A 13,621-nucleotide genomic window follows, 5' to 3' on the forward strand; every position below is an offset into this window, starting at 1 on the left:
ATGCAATTTTTTACTCTTTTGGCTTAATGTTATTTTGTAAACACTTTATCACATTGCTTCATATTTTCCTTTTTTTTTTTTTTTTTAGCTTTATAAGTAAATAAATACTCCCTCCTTGTTCTAAAAACATTTTGAGGCATTCCTGCCTTGATGTTTATCATTTTAACGACTATATTATAGCTCATTAAGTTACCCCAAAATATGAAAGTATTTTATTTTACCAAGTTCCTATTGTTGACAAGGTTGGCTTTGTTTCTTGCTTTTGTGGTTTTTTAAAATTATGACATTCTGTAAAAAAAGATCCTGCTATGAACATCTACACATAAGTATCTTTTGTTCTGGAAAATTCCCCAAGAATGGAATTAATGCATCCTCTGCATCAAAGAGGATAACAACTCTTGTGGCTCTTTATAGAGACTAGCAAATTGCTCACGTAAAACAGTATGTGTTATCTGAGGATAAAAGGAAATAACTGGCTTTCTACAAAAGAAATTAATTTTCCACTTACTTATAAAGTATTCACGCCCCCGATAGGTGGCAGGTGCCATGCCAGTGAAGGAGACAGGAATGAGCAGGGGCGGCTGGTCGCGGTCTCCTAGGAGCTCACGGTCAGGTCGGGCAGAGGAAATTACACCCAACAGGTGTCTGTCTGCCTCCGCCTAGGGAGGACCGAAGTGCCCTTTTGCGCAAGAAAGTGGAAGGAGGGAGCTGCCTGCAAACACCGAGGAGTTTCTGCAGCTTAGAACTGAGTCCTGCAGAATGAGTAAGAATTTTGGTCCACGATTTGTATTTATTTTACCTTGACTCTCCGGCCTTTCATCGGAAAAAAAAAAAAGTTCCCCACTCTAGTACAGAGAAGGTTGGCAGAGTCGTAAGCCCCCAACCTCTTAAACTTCTCTGCATCTCCAAGGAGAAGGAGGGAAGAGGGGTTCTTTCCGACCTGAGGAGCTGGATCTGGGGTCCGAGAACCCCAAGGTAGCACCGGAAAGAACAGCACAGGAGGCGAGAGCGTGGCCGGTGGCCGGGAGAACCAGACCCGACGCGCGGTCCTCGGCGCCGGGGTCCCGGGGACTCAGCTCAGCACGACTGGGAAGCCGGTGAGGGAACCAGGGCTGCCGGGTGGAGGGTTAGCGAGCACCCCGCCAGAGGAGTGGAGCAGAGCTGGGCTCTGCAGTTGGGGACCCCCAGGGGGCGGGCGCCAGAGGGGCGGAGCTCCGAGGCAGGGGCCGCGGCGGCGGTCCAGAGGGTCTGCGGGGGCTGCTTCGGCAGGACCCGAGGACTGGCGCCTCTCCGAGCCAGTGACCTTGCCATCGCGAGTGGGCCCCACGGGCCATCTTGAGCGCGCCTCGTGGAGACCCACGGCCGACGGGCCGGCGCTGCCCGGAGTGAGGGAGCCCGAGCCGGGACGCCAGGTAGGACCACCGACCGCGAGGAGGGCGGGCAGAAAGGGCCCGGGTGGGGAGGCGGAATGGAGGATCTGGGGGTCGCGGGCAGGGGGCTAAGCGAAGGGCGCAAGCTGGACCAGCTCAGCCCTGGGGACGCTGAGCGTAGGGCACGGGGGACGTCAGGGTCCAGCTTACAGGACCCAAGGCTTACCGCTCCTCAGAAGCGGCAATGGGTCACCCTCTTAGATACACGGGAGTGCGTGCGTACCAAGACGCGGCTGTGGGGTGCCGTCTTCTGCCTCCGCCTTGTTTCTGCCTGTGACCATGGTCAGAAAGTATTCCCTGTCCGTGTGTCAACAGGGAACAGGCAGTTTTCTGGAGTATATGCATATGGAAGGGTACTGTGTCAGAATCCATCCTCATGGGCCATGAGTCCCCTCTCAGGATACTTGGCCCAAGCTTCCAGCTGCCTTGGGGACCTAGCCTCACTGACCCCAATTAAGGTGTCAGTCCCCAGGCCTTTTCACCATACACCATATTTCTTAGGAAGAAAAAAGTACCAGTTTGATAGTCTTTTACTATTTATTTTTTAAAATTGTAGTTTCAATACATGGTTTATAAAAAAAATATATAACTTCAAGAGATATTCCTATACTAGCATTTGTGTCTACTTATACCCGCTTGTTTTTTAACCCATATCTTTTTGCACCCTACTTCTTCCGTCCCCTCCTTTTGATTCTTTATCTCACCTCCTGCCTAAAAAAGTATCCAAAGAAAATGACGTCACCGCCACCGCCCGCATCCCTTAATCTCTAGGGTTCCTTGCTGGCCCCACCCCTGATCTCTTTAAACGTCTCTTTCACCAGAGTAGCCCTTGGGGTAGTGAGTCCACTGCCAAGAGGACATTTCTTTTACTTGCCTTAACTCTCCCAGAGATTTGAAGAAAGAAGCTTTGGGGAAGGGTCCCTGAAGAATTTTATACTACCAGTTATCTTCCTTAAACTGGACTTTCCAAATGCAATTTAAGTAGTCTGGTAGAATGAAAATTTATGAAGGAAATTTCCTGAAATGCTCTAGACTTCCAAAAGCTAACACTTCACTAGTTCCTGTTCCTGAAAGCAGAGCTTTGCCAGTCACACCTCTCATTACTTCTGTGGCCTCCACCCAGGACCAGCAAAGAAACAGGCATAGGATTTTTCATTAGTAGGAACCTAATAGGGTGGATTTTTATATATGTGAAGGGGCTCAAGACATAGCTTTGTGGTAGTCAAGAGGAAAGGGGAAGGGATAGAAGAAGGAATTAGAGGGGATTAGGGGATTAGAAGGGGGGGAGCAGATCAAGACCCTGAAGAGGAGAATTGTGGAGACAGGACCCTGTCATTTAGGAAGGACCCCCAGATGATGTGGCTGGGAGACCACACAGTCGGCTTGCTGACAACCAGCACAAGTAACTACTTTCCAAGGCTTTTTCTATGCAAGGACAAAACATTCGGAAGTGGAAAAAAATCAACAAATCAAGCCACTTTTGTCTTTGTGATAAAATAGAAGTGGTTTAAATTATTTTTACTGGATGCTTGGGGCTAGTGCACTGGGACGACCCAGAGGGATGGTATGGGGAGGGAGGAGGGAGGAGGGTTCAGGATGGGGAGCACATGTATACCTGTGATGGATTCATTTTGATATTTGGCAAAACTAATACAATTATGTAAAGTTTAAAAATAAAATAAAATTTAAAAAAATAAAAAAAAATTATTTTTACTGAATTAATGGGTTTTGTTTTTTTAGGAGTTGTGTAGACTATTTAAAATAACCTAATAGCTACTCCCGTCACGATGTTTTCCTTTGCTGTGTTCATTTTTTCATGTTGCGTGACCTTGACCCCACACAGTTCAGGAAATTCAGGTTGGATAGAAACTGCCATTTTTAAGAACCGTTTTGAAGAGGGGATTGGGAGAGAAGATTAGAAAATAAGGACTGAGCCTTGTGGTAAGGTGGGGGAATAATGAAGAGGAATGGTTTGAGTACCACCTTGAGACTGGTAAGGAATCAGGTACAGTTCTTAGAACAAGGCAATAAACAAATAAGAGGTGAAGGAATCCATTCATCATTCACTTATGCATTCAAAATGTTTGCAGAGTGCCTGGCTATGTACCAGTCACTGAGGGAAAGTTGATAAATGAAACCAGGCAAGGTCTCTGATCTCCTGGGGTTTATAGATGCTTCAGGGAGGCAACCAGTAGTAAGATAACTGAGTATTGAATATATGTAATTATAAACTAAGATAACCTTTGTCAAGGAAAGAAATAAAGGTCTTTGAGAGTGTATATAGACTACCCTAGAGATCAGGGAAGGCTTTCTCAAGGAAGTTTCCCTTGAGCTGAGATTCGGGAGTAAGTGGAAATGTTGGGGGTGTAGGTGGCTTTGAGGCAGGATCAGAATCAGTTAGGAATTCCATTTGGTTGCCAGTAATCAAGAAGGCATTTTGTTATTTTGGTCTTCTGATGCAAACAGCCGATTCATTGGAAAAGTCCCTGATGCTGGGAAAGATTGGGGGCAGAAGGAGAAAAGGGCGTCAGAGGATGAGATGGCTGGATGGCATCACCGATGCAGTGGACATGAAGGTGGGCAAACTTGGTGAGATGGTGAGGGACAGGGAGGCCTGGGCAGCCAGGAGGTCACAAAGGGTCAGATACAACTGGTCGACTGAACAGCAATAACAACAATCACGAAGGCAGATGTAGTGTTTGCAATACTGCATATGTACAGATGTAGAGCTGACATTTTTGGAATTTGGGAGAGATGCTTTGTTATCACAGCATCGTTTGTACTGTCCTGAGTTGGTCATGGTTTTCCATTGCTGATGTTCTTGCTTTTCTTTTTTTTTCTTTTTAAACTTTACAAATTGTATTAGATTAATTTTAGTCTGTCAGTTTATTTTATTGTGCACAATAAAATGTATGCATTGTGCTTCAAATGTGAATCATCACACTGCTGAGGTAGATATGTGCATAACTCCCATACCAAATTTGGCTTGTGTGGTGATAGCTCATTATTGTCACTGAATACTTTCCCAGGTGAAAACAGGTGTGGCAGGTCAGCTACAGTGTCTTCTCTCCACTCCTATCCACTGCTTTGATTTTAGTTGCCCTAAAGCTGCATGTATCTCTTCAAGTTTCATATACAGTTGTTAGGTAAAGAAAAAAATTGCTAATTGCATTGATGCAATAAAGTAAAATTAATATAAATCTCACAATGTAATGGCATGGTGAGCTTTGACCAGGCATCATATTTCATGTGCAAACAAATATTTTTATTCATTCAACATTGACGGTGAACCTTCAATGTGCCTAGCACTCTGTGAGATACTATGGGTAAGATGGATTAGTAAGATGATGAGACTTCATAGAAGTCTAAGAGGAGAGAGTCGTACTCATCTGTGTAAGGGTGGGGAAGTATTGTGGTTGCTGTAATGGAAGCATAAGTAGAGAACAGTGATACACAAGGGAAAGGAGTGGTCATTTCTGCCGGAAAAGGTTCATGGAGGAGTTAATACTTGAGCTGAATCTTGAAAGATGAGACATTCCAAAAGATAGACAAAGGGAAGAGGGCATTCTAGAAGACGAATTCATGTGCCAGAACAAACAGGCATGAAACAGAGTGTCAAGGTCCAGGACGTGCAACTGGCTCGAAGAGCTGAGGCATGAGGAACAAAGAGGGGCTCATTAAGAGATGAGGCTGGAGTGGCAGACATGCCAGGTCACAGAACCTGCATGCCATCACACTGATAGCATTGTGGTTAAAGCATGTGCTCTGAGGTCAGACAGTCCCAGGTATGCATCGTGGTTCTGCCACTTTCCAGCCGTGGGGTCTTGATCAAGTCACTTAGTAATAAATAAATAATAATTACTTATTTAGTAATAAGTAATGGTAATGAAGGTTGTATATCTCTCATAAGGTTGTTGCAGGACCTGAGGTTAAGTCATGGAGTACCTGGCACAGATTATGCACCCACTTGTTGCTGGCTGTTATTTTTTATCCTAGGGCTAAGGGAGCCACTGGAGGGTTTTACATAAAGAAGTGACTTAGGGAGCAGTTTTATTTAGAGCACAGTTATTCTGGCTGCATGTGGATGCTGGGTGAAAGGGGATTAAGTTTGGAGCAGAGCAGTCATTTAAAGCTGGAGAAGAAAATGGCAACCCATTCCAGTATTCTCGCCTGGAGAATTCCCATGGACAGAGGAGCCTGGTAAGCTACAGTCCATGGGGTCGCAAGAGTCAGACACAGCTTAGCAACTAAACCAATCATTTAAAGAGATTATAGCCATTCAGATGATAGTGATGATGGCCTGAACCATGAAGAAAAGGAGACAAGTGCTTGAGACAACTGCAAGGTAGATGCCACAGAACTCAATTACTTACTAGTTGAGAGCAGTGGGATTCTGGTCTGTCATCCTTTGGTACTGTCATCCAGGTGTTCCTAGGATAAACAAAAGGAAGCCAGGTGTCAAGCAGGACTGGGAATCAGATATTTAATTTATATGCTGAGGACTTAATGATTGGTATCTCCAAAAAGCTGTCTTTTTGATTTAAGAGACCTTTTGACACCTTTCATCTCATAACTTTGATAGGATCAGGAAGGTCTAGTTCATCTGTAATGAGTTTCACTTATTCATTCTCCCTGTCTCTTTCCTTTTCTCTCTCTCTCTTTCTCTCATTTCTGGGAGGCTTTTAGTTCCAGGTGGATGAACATTAGACTTAATTCATTTGCCATTGTCATAAAGTGGCACATATAAAGGTTGCTTATGTCTGATACTTTTGGTGCAACTCTTGCCTGACATTAGCATGACTGAATTTTTCCTTCTCTTTTCTCAAGTGTCCTCCCACAATCCAATAACCTCTGGCTGAAGCATGTTTATTAAAGCCAGTGAGAATTAGAGGATTTAAGTGCTCCCTACCTTATAATACAGGCTTCCCTATTGGCTCAGACTGTAAAGAATCCACCTGCAATGCAGGAGACCCAGATTCGATCCCTGAGTTGGGAAGATCCCCTGGAGAAGGGAATGGCAACCTACTCCAGTATTCTTGCCTGAAGAGTTCCATGGACAGAGGAGCCCGGTGAGCTACAGCCCATGGGGTTGCAAAGAGTCTGAGTGACTAACACACACACAGAAATACACACACACACACACACATACTTTATAATACAGTATAGTTTGGGTAGCCACATCATCCATTCATAAGACTGAAAATAATCCAGATGTGGATGATAGTGTTTACTGAAAAGTTGCTAGGAGCTTTATGCCTGTTCCCTCCAAATGTGGATCCTGGGGAATGCTGATTGAATTCTTTTCTTTTGGATTCAGCTGCTTGAACAACTGTCTGATTACTTGAAGACAGAGAGATGCACCGACTTTAAATTAGGCAGGGCCAAGGAATAAGGTTAGAAAGTGAAGAGGAACTAAAAAGCCTCTTGATGAAACTGAAAGAGGAGAATGAAAAAGTTGGCCTAAAGCTCAACATTCAGAAAACGAAGATAATGGCATCTGGCTCCATCACTTCATGGGAAATAGATGGGGAAACAGTGGAAACAGTGTCAGACTTCATTTTTGGGGGCTCCAAAATCACTGCAGATGGTGATTGCAGCCATGAAATTAAAAGACGCTTACTCCTTGGAAGGAAAGTTATGACCAACCTAGATAGCATATTCAAAAGCAGAGATATTACTTTGCCAACAAAGGTCCATCTAGTCAAGGCTATGGTGTTTTCAGTAGTCATGTATGGATGTGAGAGTTGGACTCTGAAGAAAGCTGAGTGCAGAAGAATTGATGCTTTTGAACTGTGGTGTTGGAGAAGACTCTTGAGAGTCCCTTGGACTGCAAGGAGATCCAACCAGTCCATTCTAAAGGAGACCAGTCCTGGGTGTTCATTGGAAGGACTGATGCTGAGGCTGAAACTCCAGTACTTTGGCCACCTCATGTGAAGAGTTGACTCATTGGAAAAGACTCTGATGCTGGGAGGGATTGGGGGCAGGAGGAGAAGGGGACGACAGAGGATGAGATGGCTGGATGGCATCGCCTACTCGATGCACATGAGTTTGGGTGAACTCCAGGAGTTGGTGAAGGACAGGGAGGCCTGGCGTGCTGTGATTCATGGGGTCGCAAAGAGTCGGACACGACTGAGTGACTGAACTGAACTGAAGGAATAAGGTGTTTCCCTGGTAGCTCAGCTGGTAAAGAATCTGCTGCAATGCAGGAGACCCCAGTTTGATCCCTGGGTTGGGAAGATCCCCTGGAGGAGGGAACAGCTACCCACTCCGGTATTCTGGCCTGGAGAATTCCATGGACTATTCCATGGGATCACAAAGAGTCGGACAGGGCTGAATGACTTTCACTTTCAAGGAGTAAGGTGGCAAAATGTGAAATGAAGGGGAAAAACGGTCTGCCTCTGCCATGGATGGTCTAGAGTTTGGTTAAAAGTGGACTTCCCATCTCTGTGACCTTGGGCAATGTATCTAAGCTCTGTGAGCCTCAGCTTTTACTGGTGGATATCCCAGGTGGCATAGTGGTAAAGAATCTGCCTGCCAATGCAGGAGACACAAGAGATGCAGGTTTGATCCCTGAGCTGGGGAGATCGCTTGGAATAGGAAATGACAACCCATTCCAGTGTTCTTGCCTGGAAAATTCCATGGACAAAAGAGCCAGGTGGACTAGAGTCCGTGGGGTTGCAAAAGAGTTGGATACAACTTAGTGACTAAATATTAATAACAACAACAAATCCCTTTGATATCTGTAAAACTGAGGTAATATTTCCTTATGGACTAGATATGAAAAGTGCTTAATACAGTGCTTGGCATTTGTTAGCTGCTTACCTGGCCTGTATCCTTTGCCGCAGCTCATCTCTGGGGCTTACATGGAAAAAGTAAGATGAATGAGGATTTCTTTGTTTAAGTAACCTGAATTAATTGACTTTTATGTATTTCTTATCTGTGACTGATTCACACACACACCACCCCTTCTCCCCGGGAACTGGTTGGAAACAGTTTTCAGTTGGAAACTGTTTTCCTCCACCTTCAGGGAATGCTTATCAGTGATGGGGGCAAAGGTAATATGATACCTGCTGAGAGGAAGCTAATTTTAGATATTCTTCTTTCAACAAATCTTTCAATACACACAAGCAAAATTACTATCAAATAGCAAAATGGAGTTATTTGACTTCTTTCATCCATGTTTTTGTTGCTGGAGTTCCTGACGTGCATGTTTCTTATTTAAATTGTTTTTCATGTAGAAAAAAAGAAGCAAGCTCAAAGAGACTCTAGTTGTTCCCCCTAATAATGGTGAACTGCTTATACTGAGGGGGGGAAAAGTTTTATTTTTCTGCTCATAATAGAGATTGATGGTTGAAAGAATGATCATTTCTTCAGTCTTTCTAAATATTCTGTAATTTGACATAGTTTAGTTCAACAAGCTTCAGTTGAGCTCCAGTTGCGTGTCAGACACTGAGTTGCCACCATTCACTCAGAGACGCCAGATGTGTTACCCAGACCTCCAGTCTGGTAGCCTCTGTGGAAGACGGTTCCCAGGGAGAGGAGGGAGTGCCAGCTGATCTGAGAGAGCTGGTGAGAGGGGAACACACAAGCCGAGGGTCTCCAGCGCAGCTTCAGACCACAAGTCTGTCAGCTCATGAGCACCTTCAGGCTCAGGTCCCAGTCTGCTCATCACCTGCAGCCACTGCCCACAGGGACCCTTCTGTCCTTAGTGTTTCCCAGTTGAGAGGCCAGGAGGAGAAGGTAGTGAGGAAGCCAGGTGCCCTTCTCTTTCTGCACGCTTAAAAATTAAAATATTTCAGCTAAAGTTTGGCTCTATGCAATTGTCAGCCAGTTTTCAGCCTTGTCTTTGGAGAGGCAGTGCAGTACATTGGTTGAAAGTCTGGGCTCTATCGTTAGATTGCCTGGATTATCTCCCCGTTCGACACCTTACTGATTGTGTAACTTTAGACAAGTTGTTCAACCTCTTTATGTCCCAGTTTCCTTATCTATAAACTGGGGTTATTAATATTATCTACCTCATTGATTATTAAAGGACTTAACTGACCTAATACACATTGTTCAAGGTCATCAAGCACAGACAGCATGTCTTATTTAACATTGAAACCCCAGAATCCAGCATATTACCTGGTATACTGGAGGAGATTACTGAGTGAACAAGTCTAATATATAGGCTGGTGTAGTAGTCAGTGACTGACAAAGCACTCTTGTATCATTAACACATTTGATCCTCAGAATATCTCACAAGATAAATGAGGGAGATGGGCAGGACAGGTGTCATCATCTCCATTTGCAAATAAGAAAACTAGTGCACTGAAAGGTAGAGTGACTTGCCAGAGGAAGCACAGCTGTAAATGACAGAGCTGATTAATTCTCCTGACTCCATTGCTAGCCCTCTCCTCGTCCTATTTTCTGGTTGTCTCCCAGTCCTGTGCGTGTTTAGTGGAACTCAAAGGAGGTCCAACTGGAAAAAAAAAAAATGAACACACATGGCTTGCCTAGCTTTCTGGAAAAAAAAAAAAAAAATGAACTTCTTACTACTGTTACTGTGTTTCAGTTGCTAAGTCATGTCCAACCCTTTGTGACCCCCATGAACTGCAGCACTCCAGGTTCCTCTGTCCTCCACCATCTCCCGGAGTTTACTCAGATTCATGTCCATTGAGATAGTGATGTTATCTAACCATCTAACCCTCTGCCGCCCCTTCTTACTGTAAATATACTCAAAAGAGTAACCTCAAGTTAAAACTTGAGGTTTGGAAAGTTTCTATTTTTGGAGGTGAAGGAGGAAAGCAGAGGATATTTTACAAGAATTAGGAAGTTCTTTCAAAGTGAAAAAGTAACAGAAAATCATAAAGGAAAATTTTGTTAGATTTTATTACATAAACATTTAAAACACATATATAGAAAGTCATAATTAAAAGGAAAATAAACTAAAAACTATTGCAGCAAGTATGCCAGATGGTTAAAAGTTTCAATATTGAAAGAGCTCATAGAATTTAAAACCATGGATTCAAAAAAGTGAGCAAAGGATAGTAAGAGTTTTCAAATGAGGAAAAGCACATAGTAGGTGAACATATATAAATATTTTAACTTTACTTAATAAAAGAAGTAAGAATTTTTTTAAAGTGATATACCAATTTGTTGATCAAGAATACCAAGACTGAGGACTCCCCTGGCAGTCCAGTGGTTAAGACTCTGTGCTTCCAGTGCAGGAGGCGCAGGTTCCATCCCTTGTCAGGGAACTAAGATCCCATATACTGCATGGTGCAGCCAAAAAAAAAAAAAATACTAAGACTGTAAAGATAATGCTGGTGCAGTGAGGAAATGGCTATTCTTATAACATAATGTCTGTAAAATAACTGCCTTTAAATTGTTGATCAAGGTTGACCAAGGATTTCAGTTTCAGAATTTCTGTCCTAAAGAAATGATCAGAAATATGGTTAAAAACTTATACCCAGATATGTTCTTCACAGTGTTTATTAATGACAGTGAAACACTAGAAAAAACTTGTGTGTCCAATAATAACGTAGAGGTTAAATAAATTATGGTGGGGGTGAAGCAGCACAGACTAGCGGCTAGAAGCGTGGATTTAGAGTCTCACGACCTAGGTTCAGATCCTGACTCTGCCAGTTATTAGCCCTTTAGGCTTAGATACCTCTCCATGTCTCACTTTGCTCATCTATACACTGGCAATGACAAGAGTACCTACCACAAAAGGGTTGTTTTGTGAATTGAATGAATCATTTTATGTTTACAATTCTCAAATCTTCAAAGCTCTAAAAACATAAAGGTTTTTTAGAATTTAATTATCATGATTAAATAACATAAACTACCGTAACTTTATTCTACTTACTGTGGCTATTTTCTACTACTATAATTAAGATTGAGTATTAATTCTTTTCTATACTGTTACTTTCCTTATAGAATCTCTAAGATTCTTTTTATAAATTAATAACCCTCATGCACAAGTGAAAAGATTAGTTTTGAGGACAAAACTAACTGAAGTCAGGCATATCTACTTTGAGCTAACCTCTTCTTTCCACAGTTTCTTTGGAAATAATATATTATATTGTGAAAGCTGGACTGTAAAGAAGGCAGAGCGACAAAGAATTGATACCTTCAAACTGTGGTGCTAGAGAAGACTCCTGAAAGTCCCTTTGACAGAAAGGAAATCAAACCAGTCAATCTTAAGGGAAATCAACCCTGAATACCCGTTTGAAGGGCTGATGCTGAAGCTGAAGCTCCAGTATTTTGGTCATCTGATTCGAACAGCCGACTCATTGGAAAAGTCCCTGATGCTGGGAAAGATTGAGGACAGAAGTAGAAGAGGGCGTCAGTGGATCAGATGCCTGGATGGCATCACTGATGCAATGGACATGAACTTGGACAAACTTCGGAAGATGGTGAAGGACAGGGAGGCCTGGCATGCTTCAGTCCATGGGGTCACAAAGAGTTGGACACCACTGGGTGACTGAACAGCAAAAACAATATTATTAACATGCAGATTATTGAGCTCCACCCCTAGAAGTTCTGAGTTAGTAAGTCTGGGGAGAAGACAAAGGTCCACCTTTTACAGCTCCCAAACTGATGCTGGTAATCTGATCCATGGACCACACATTAAGTAGTCCCACTGTAATCCATGCCTTAATTTTTAACACCCCTTATGTTGCATCTTTTTAATGTGAACATTTTCATTTCTGGATATCTTCAGCTTGCTTTTTAGATTTTCATTCTCCTGTCCCTTTATTTCTATGCTGTGTTGTTATGTCCAGGAGTAGTAATATAATAAACTTATCTATCACTTTCTAAACACTTTTCAGGTGCCAGTAATGGTATTAGTACTCTATTCATATTATTTTTTCATCCTGCAACAACCCCGAAAGGACATTGTTATCTTGACTTCAGAGGTGAGAAAACTGAGGTGTTAGGACTCCCAGTGAGTGAGAGGAACAATTTACTTTCCATTTTACTGTCCTACCTCTTTCGAACAGTGGTACACGTCACCTAGTCTCCCGTGACATGCTTTCTCAGTCCTGCCCCAGCTGCTTAGTTCCCCAGTATAAAATGCCCCTCTTCTCAACCCCCATCCAGATCCCATCCAGGCCTTCTACACCAGGAAGCTTTCCTAGCTTTGTCCTGCCACAGCCCATACCCCTCTACATCTTTTATTCTTATCTGGCCATTTAGCCTATATGTTTGCATTTTCATACCAAGGGATTTTATCTTCCTATCTGGACTTGGAACTCTTTAAAGGAAGGGCCCGTCTCTTACATCTCTGAGTCCCCCTTGGAACAGCTGTGATGGCGACTAATTGCCTGCCTTACCCCCCTTCCTGCTCTCCTCCTTTCCTATCCTCCCAGTCTACTCCTGTCCCTGCCTGCTGCTGCTGCTGCTGCTAAGTTGCCTCAGTCATGTCCGACTCTGTGCGATCCCATAGGCGGCAGCCCACCAGGCTCCTCTGTCCCTGGGATTCTCCAGGCAAGAATACTGGAATGGGTTGCCATTTCCTTCTCCATGTCCCTGCCTAATTTGGTAAAATCAAGCCACATCAATGAGAAGGTGTTAAATAGGTGAGGTTGAACCCTTCTTAATGCCCTTCCCTGCAGTGCAGTTGTGGGTGGTTTGCTCATGTCCACAGTGTCATGAGAAGGCACTTTTCCATGGGGCTCTGCACTGGGCAGCCAAGTACCTGCAGTGCCCTTTAACCCTTGGATCTTCTTGAAGGTTTCTAGACATCTTCCTCTCCTTTCATATTTCTTCAAATCTCATGGCCTTTGTTTTACTTCTCAGTTTCACTGTGCATCCTTGTCTTCATTCAAGTATCTGTCAAGAGGTCTCACCTGCCCACTTCTAACTTGTACATCTTTGGGGCCACTTCCCCCTTAACAAGACCCTCCTGGGGCCAATACAGTGGGACACATTCATCTGGTCTGTATACTTTGGTTCTTTTTTGCCCTCCACTCCCTTCCCCCTTCTCTTCCTCCTCTTCCCTTCCTTTGCTTTCTCCCTCCCTCTTTCTTCTGAGGTCATTATTCCTGATATTGTATGGGTGGCATTATAAAGTGACTCTGATGGCTTACACGTCTCAGGGCTTGTAATGGTCCTTTTGTAATTTCCCCCAGATTTGTAAAGGGTCTGCTGAGCAGCTGGGCCTCGTAGTGAAGGGTGAGATTTCTGTGATGCTTTCATTTCCT

The 13,621-nt window shown here is 43.5% G+C and overlaps 1 protein-coding gene across 3 annotated transcripts in view; it reads left to right on the forward strand.

The window, feature by feature from the left end:
* The first annotated feature begins 529 nt into the window (after positions 1-529).
* The window catches only part of CASR (calcium sensing receptor), an 89,359-nt gene continuing 76,267 nt past the window's right edge, over positions 530-13,621 (forward strand). Inside the window, exon 1 of one of the 3 annotated variants that reach the window (XM_027533910.1) lies at positions 530-1,097. The gene's annotated coding sequence lies outside the window, so the exon portion shown is untranslated. Of the gene's footprint in view, positions 1,098-1,124; positions 1,413-13,621 lie in introns of those variants that run through there. The other 2 variants (XM_027533993.1, XM_027534074.1) reach the window with 2 other exon arrangements.

The sequence above is a fragment of the Bos indicus x Bos taurus genome, chromosome 1 (assembly GCF_003369695.1).
Source record: "Bos indicus x Bos taurus breed Angus x Brahman F1 hybrid chromosome 1, Bos_hybrid_MaternalHap_v2.0, whole genome shotgun sequence".
In the NCBI taxonomy this organism is placed as follows: Eukaryota; Metazoa; Chordata; class Mammalia; order Artiodactyla; family Bovidae; genus Bos; species Bos indicus x Bos taurus.